The following is a 6,470-nucleotide window of genomic DNA, read 5'->3' on the forward strand; positions in this document are numbered from 1 at the left end:
TTGGAGCAAACAACTTTGAGCTGAAACCTCAATTAGTTTCTCTGATGCAGCAGAACTGCAAGTTTCATGGACTTCCATCTGAAGATCCTTTTCAGTTCTTAACTGAATTCTTGAAGATATGTGATACTGTTAAGACTAATGGAGTAGATCCTGAAGTCTACAGGCTCATGCTTTTCCCTTTTGCTGTAAGAGACAGAGCTAGAATGTGGTTGGACTCTCAACCCAAAGACAGCCTGAACTCTTGGGATAAGCTGGTCACGGCTTTCTTAGCCAAGTTCTTTCCTCCTCAAAAGCTGAGCAAGCTTAGAGTGGATGTTCAAACCTTCAGACAGAAAGAAGGTGAATCCCTCTATGAAGCTTGGGAAAGATACAAACAGTTGACCAAAAAGTGTCCTTCTGACATACTTTCAGAATGGACCATCCTGGATATATTCTATGATGGTTTATCTGAGCTATCAAAGATGTCATTAGATACTTCTGCAGGTGGATCCATTCACCTAAAGAAAACGCCTGCAGAAGCTCAAGAACTCATTGACATGGTTGCAAATAACCAGTTCATGTACACTTCTAAAAGGAATCCTGTGAATAATGGGACGCCTATGAAGAAGGGAGTTCTTGAAGTTGATACTCTGAATGCCATATTGGCTCAGAACAAAATATTGACTCAGCAAGTCAATATGATTTCTTAGAGTCTGAATGGAGTGCAAGCTGCATCCAACAGTACTCAAGAGGCTTCTTATGAAGAAGAAGCTTATGATCCTGAAAACCCTGCAATAGCAGAGGTGAATTACTTAGGTGAACCTTATGGAAACACCTATAATCCATCATGAAGAAATCATCCAAATCTCTCATGGAAGGATAAAAGGCCTCAACAAGGCTTTAATAATGGTGAAAGAAACAGGTTTAACAATAATAAACCTTTTCCATCATCCACTCAGCAACAGACAGAGAACTCTGAACAAAATACTTCTAATTTAGCAAACTTAGTCTCTGATCTATCTAAGGCCACTTAAATGAAACAAGGTCTTCCATTAGAAATTTGGATGCACAAGTGGGCCAGCTGAGTAAAAGGATCACTGAAATCCCTCCTAGCACTCTCCCAAGCAATACAGAAGAAAATCCAAAAGGAGAGTGCAAGGCCATTGACATAACCAAAATGGCCGAACCCAATGAGGGAGAGGAGGACGTGAATCCCAAGGAGGAAGACCTCCTGGGACGTCCAGTGATCAATAAGGAGCTTCCCTCTGAGGAACCAAAGGACTCTGAGGCTCATCTAGAGACCATAGAGATTCCATTGAACCTCCTTATGCCATTCATGAGCTCTGATGAGTATTCCTCTTCTGAAGAGAATGAGGATGTTACTGAAGAGCAAGCTGCCAAGTTCCTTGGTGCAATCATGAAGCTAAATGCCAAATTATTTGGCATTGATACTTGGGAAGATGAACCTCCCTTGTTCATCAATGAACTAAGTGATCTGGATCAACTGACATTGCCTCAGAAGAGACAGGATCCTGAAAAGTTCATAATACATTGTACTATAGGCACCATGATCTTTAAGGCTCTGTGTGACCTTGGTTCAGGGATAAACCTCATGCCCCTCTCTGTAATAGAGAAACTGGGAATCTATGGGGTACAAGCTGCTAAAATCTCATTAGAGATGGCAGACAATTCAAGAAAACAGGCTTATGGACAAGTAGAGGACGTGTTAGTAAAGGTTGAAGGCCTTTACATCCCTGCTGATTTCATAGTCCTGGATACTGGAAAGGAAGAGGATGAATCCATCATCCTAGGAAGACCTTTCCTAGCCACAACAAGAGCTGTGATTGATGTGGACAGAGGAGAATTGATCCTTCAATTAAATAAGGACAACCTTGTGTTTACAACTCAAGGATCTCTCTCTGCATCCATGGAGAGGAAGCATAAAGAGCTTCTCTCAAAGCAGAGTCAAACAAAGCCCCCACAGTCAAACTCTAAGTTTGGTGTTGGAGAGTCTCAACAATGCTCTGAACATCTGTGAGGCTCTATGAGAGCCCACTGTCAAGCTATTGACATTAAAGAAGCGCTTGTTGGGAGGTAACCCAATTTTTATCTAACTATATTTTTCTTAGTTATATGTCTTTATAGGTTCATGATCATGTGGAGTCACAAAATAAATATAAAAATTGAAAACGAAATCAAAAACAGTAGAAGAAAAATCACACCCTGGAGGAAGCATCTGCCTGGCGTTCAACGCCAGAACAGAGCATGGTTCTGGCGCTGAACGCCCAAAATGGGCATCATCTGGGCGCTGAACGCCAGAATTGCACCCTGGAGAGGAGCTGGCGCTGAACGCCCAGAAATGGGCAACAAATGGGCGTTGAACGCCCAAAATGGGCACCAACCTGCGCTGAACGCCCAGAGTTGTGTGCAAGGGCATTTTACATGCCTAATTTGGTGCAAGGTTGTAAATCCTTGAACACCTCAGGATCTGTGGATCCCACAGGATCATCTCAGACTGTGGACCCCACAGGATCCCCACCTACCTCCACTCACTTCTTCTCACCCCTCTTTCACAAAATCCCATAAACACTCTTCCCCAAAACCCTTCACCAATCACCTCAATCTCTCTTCCCCATCACCTCTTCACCACTCACATCCATCCACTCTTCCCCATAAACCTACCTCATAAACTCCACCTACCTTCAAAATTCAAAATCAATTTCCCACCCAAACCCACCCTAAATGGCCGAACCTTTACCCCCCCTCCCATCCCTATATATAACCCTCCATTCTTCCTCATTTTCACACAACACAACCCTCTCTTCTCTTCTTGGCCGAAACACAACCCCCTCTCCCTCTCCTCCATTTCTTCTTCTTCTTCATCTATTCTTTCTTCTCTTGCTCGAGGGCGAGCAAACTTCTAAGTTTGTTGTGGTAAAAGCATAAGCTTTTTGTTTTTCCATTACCATTGATGGCACCTAAGACCGGAGAATCCTCTAGAAAAGGAAAAGGGAAGACAAAAGCTTCCACCTCCGAGTCATGGGAGATGGAAAGGCTCATCTCCAAAGCCCATCAAGACCACTTCTATGATGTTGTGGCCAAGAAGAAGGTGATCCCTGAGGTCCCTTTCAAACTCAAAAGAAATGAGTATCCGGAGATCCGACATGAAATTCAAAGAAGAGATTGGGAAGTTCTAACAAATCCCATCCAACAAGTCGGCATCCTAATGGTTCAAGAGTTCTATGCCAATGCATGGATCACCAAGAACCATGATCAAAGTAAGAACCCGGATCCAAAGAACTATGTTACAATGGTTCGGGGGAAATACTTGGATTTTAGTCCGGAAAATGTGAGGTTGGCATTTAACTTGCCTATGATGCAAGGAGATGAACGCCCCTACACTAGAAGGGTCAACTTTAATCAAAGGTTGGACCAAGTCCTTATGGACATATGTGTGGAAGGAGCTCAATGGAAGGTTGACTCCAAAGGCAAGCTGGTTCAACTAAGAAGATTGGACCTCAAGCCTGTGGCTAGAGGATGGTTGGAATTCATCCAATACTCCATCATCCCCACTAGCAACCGATCTGAAGTTATTGTGGATCGGGCCATCATGATTCATAGCATCATGATTGAAGAGGAAATAGAAGTTCATGAAGTCATCTCTAATGAACTCTACAAAATAGCTGAAAAGTCATCCCCCATGGCAAGGCTAGCTTTTTCTCATCTTATTTGCCATCTATGTTACTCAGCTGGAGCTTTCATAGAAGGAGACATTCCTATTAAGGAAGAGAAGCCCATCACTAAGAAAAAGATGGAGCAATCAAGAGAGCCCATTCATGGAGCTCAAGAGGCGTATGAAGCTCATCACCATGAGATCCCGGAGATGCCTCAAATGCATTTTCCTCCACAAAACTATTGGGAGCAAATCAACACCTCCCTAGGAGAATTGAGTTCCAACATGGGACAACTAAGGGTGGAACATCAAGGGCACTCCATCATCCTTCATGAAATAAGAGAAGATCAAAAAGCAATGAGGGAGGAGCAACAAAGACAAGTAAGAGACATAGAAGAGCTCAAGGACATCATTGGTTCCTCAAGAAGGAAACGCCACCATCACTAAGGTGGATTCATTCCTTGTTCTTATTTCTTTTGTTTTTCGTTTTCTATGTTATGTGCTTATCTGTGTTTGTGTCTTCATTACATGATCATTAGTAGTTAGTAACTTTGTCTTAAAGTTATGAATGTCCTATGAATCCATCACCTCTCTTAAATGAAAAATGTTTTAATTCAAAAGAACAAGAAGTACATGAGTTTCGAATTTATCCTTGAACTTAGCTTAATTATATTGATGTGGTGACAATGCTTCTTGTTTTCTGAATGTATGCTTGAACAGTGCATATGTCTTTTGAAGTTGTTGTTTAAGAATGTTAAATATGTTGGCTCTTGAAAGAATAATGACTAGGAGACATGTTATTTGATAATCTGAAAAATCATAAAAATGATTCTTGAAGCAAGAAAAAGCAGCAAAGAACAAAGCTTGCAGAAAATAAAATATATATATATATATAGGCGAAAAAAAAATAGAAAGAAAAAGAGAAAGCAAGCAGAAAAAGCCAAAGCTCTTAAAACCAAGATGCAAGAGCAAAAAGCCAGTAACCCTTAAAACCAAAAGGCAAGGGCAAATAAAAAGGATCCCAAGGCTTTGAGCATCAGTGGATAGGAGGGCCTAAAGGAGTAAAATCCTGGTCTAAGCGGCTAAACCAAGCTGTCCCTAACCATGTGCTTGTGGCGTGTAGGTGTCAAGTGAAAACTTGAGACTGAGCGGTTAAAGTCAAGGTTCAAAGCAAAAAAAAAAGAGTGTGCTTAAGAACCCTGGACACCTCTAATTGGGGACTTTAGCAAAGCTGAGTCACAATCTGAAAAGGTTCACCCAATTATGTGTCTGTGGCATTTATGTATCCGGTGGTAATACTGGAAAACAAAGTGCTTAGGGCCACGGCCAAGACTCATAAAATAGCTGTGTTCAAGAATCATCATACTGAACTAGGAGAATCAATAACACTATCTGAACTCTGAGTTCCTATAGATGCCAATCATTCTGAACTTCAATGGATAAAGTGAGATGCCAAAACTATTCAAGAGGCAAAAAGCTACAAGTCCCACTCATCTAATTGAAGCTATGTTTCATTGATAGTTTGGAATTTATAGTATATTCTCTTCTTTTTATCCTATTTGATTTTCAGTTGCTTGGGGACAAGCAACAATTTAAGTTTGGTATTGTGATGAGCGGATAATTTATACGCTTTTTGACATTGTTTCTAGTATGTTTTTAGTAGGATCTAGTTACTTTTAGGGATGTTTTCATTATTTTTTATGTTAAATTCACATTTCTGGACTTTACTATGAGTTTGTGTGTTTTTCTGTGATTTCAGATATTTTCTGGCTGAAATTGAGGGACTTGAGCAAAAATCAGATTCAGAGGTTGAAGAAGGACTGCTGATGCTGTTGGATTCTGACCTCCCTGCACTCAAAATGAATTTTATGGAGCTACAGAACTCAAAATGGCGCGCTTTCAATTGTGTTGGAAAGTAGACATCCAGGGCTTTCCAGCAATGTATAATAGTCCATACTTTGCTCAAGTTTAGATGACGCAAACTGGCGTTCAACGCCAGCTCTCTGCCCAATTCTGGCGTCCAGCGCCAGAAACAAGTTGCAAAGTGGAGTTCAACGCCCAAAATGGCACAAAAGGTGGCGTTCAACTCCAAGAAGGACCTCTACACGTGCAACACTCAAGCTCAGCCCAAGCACACACCAAGTGGGCCCCGGAAGTAGATTTATGCATCAATTACTTACTTCTGTAAACCCTAGTAGCTAGTTTATTATAAATAGGACCTTTTACTATTATATTAGACATCCTGGATTGTATTTTGATCCTGTGATCACGTTTTGGGGGCTGGCCTCTCGGCCATGCCTGGACCTTTCACTTATGTATTTTCAACGGTAGAGTTTCTACACTCCATAGATTAAGGTGTGGAGCTCTGCTGTTCCTCAAAGATTAATGCAAAGTACTACTGTTTTCTATTCAATTCAACTTATTCCACTTCTAAGATATTTATTCGCACTTCAACCTGAATGTGATGAACGTGACAATCATCATCATTCCCTATGAACGCGTGCCTGACAACCACTCCCGTTCTACCTTCGATTGAACGAGTATCTCTTAGATTACTAATACAGGGGACCGAGTCCGAGATATTGGGATCTTCGTGGTATAAGCTAGATTGATGGCGGCATTCATAAGAATCCGGAAAGTCTAAACCTTGTCCGTGTTATTCCGAGTAGGATTCTGGGATTGAATGACTGTGACGAGCTTCAAACTCACGAGTGCTGGGCGTAGTGACAGACGCAAAAGGATAGTAAATCCTATTCCAGTATGATCGAGAACCTCCAGATGATTAGCCATGCAGTGACAGCGCATCGGACCATTTTCA

The 6,470-nt window shown here is 41.5% G+C and overlaps 1 non-coding gene across 1 annotated transcript; it reads right to left on the reverse strand.

The window, feature by feature from the left end:
* Positions 1–299: 299 nt before the first annotated feature.
* Positions 300–403, reverse strand: LOC112725447 (small nucleolar RNA R71). Its single transcript, XR_003164556.1, has one exon. It is a non-coding gene; the product is annotated as a small nucleolar RNA R71 (small nucleolar RNA).
* Positions 404–6,470: the final 6,067 nt, after the last annotated feature.

The sequence above is a fragment of the Arachis hypogaea genome, chromosome 11, assembly GCF_003086295.3.
Source record: "Arachis hypogaea cultivar Tifrunner chromosome 11, arahy.Tifrunner.gnm2.J5K5, whole genome shotgun sequence".
Lineage (NCBI taxonomy): Eukaryota > Viridiplantae > Streptophyta > Magnoliopsida > Fabales > Fabaceae > Arachis > Arachis hypogaea.